The 834-nt window shown below is 38.2% G+C and overlaps 1 pseudogene; it reads right to left on the bottom strand.

Moving 5' to 3' along the window:
• Positions 1 to 258: 258 nt before the first annotated feature.
• On the bottom strand, positions 259 to 490 carry LOC139007430 (NADH dehydrogenase [ubiquinone] 1 subunit C1, mitochondrial-like; annotated as a pseudogene).
• Between the last annotated feature and the right edge of the window lie 344 nt (positions 491 to 834).

Here is an 834-nt window from a genome sequence, read left to right as displayed (position 1 = left end):
ACTAAAGGACAGTGTCAAAACTGCTTTATAAAAGCCCTTCATTGATCTTATCCTAACCTACCTTCAGAATTTCTCAAGTCGCCTATCACCTCTTTTCTCCTTATATTTCTTTTTTTGGTATTTTTATTTTTTCATTTAATGATGCAAAACACAAATGCTGATGACATAGTTTCACATATAACTTTTCTCTCTCACAACTCAACAGATGGAACTGCTTTCAACTCTATATGGAGCACACTGTATTAGTACTGAAAAAGTTTATTCTAACCCATTTCTCCTTTTATATTCTAAAACATCTTCATTATGTTGTTTGATAAGTTAGACCCACAGGAAGACAGTAGTACTCAAGGTCAGCCCCACTTTCAGCCAGTCAGGTTTGTCATGTAACGGCTCCCAAAAATAGAACGTGGACTGCACTGACCAGCCGCTCAGGAGCCTGGCCGGGGGCCAGCAGCTGGGAGAAGGGCCGCAGCAACACGGATGGTGCCATCTTGCCTGGCGGGCTCCTCTCCTTGTATTTCTTATTCACCGAAACATTCCCAGGGCTTAGAAAAATGTCTGGAACATAATAGGCACTCAATAAATTTTGTTTAATCTCTTTTTTTTCACTGGTGTCACTCTTATTCTCTTTCCTTTTGAAGTAAATCTTTTATTTTTTCAGTATATCACTCTCTAAGTCCTTTCCTTATGTTAATTCTAAGTATGTTCGTGTTCATGCATATTCTTATTAGTTTGCAAATCCACATGTGTGTGCACCTTTAACTCTGACATCATGCTAGAACCCCAATAAGAAATTATTTGATTGCATCTTCCTTTAGATTTGTGTTACCTTTG

This window comes from Myotis yumanensis, unplaced genomic scaffold (genome assembly GCF_028538775.1).
Source record: "Myotis yumanensis isolate MYYU_CA2020_CCGP unplaced genomic scaffold, mMyoYum1.0.hap1 SCAF_1, whole genome shotgun sequence".
NCBI lineage: Eukaryota > Metazoa > Chordata > Mammalia > Chiroptera > Vespertilionidae > Myotis > Myotis yumanensis.
This window is presented reverse-complemented; position numbering and strand designations above follow the sequence as displayed.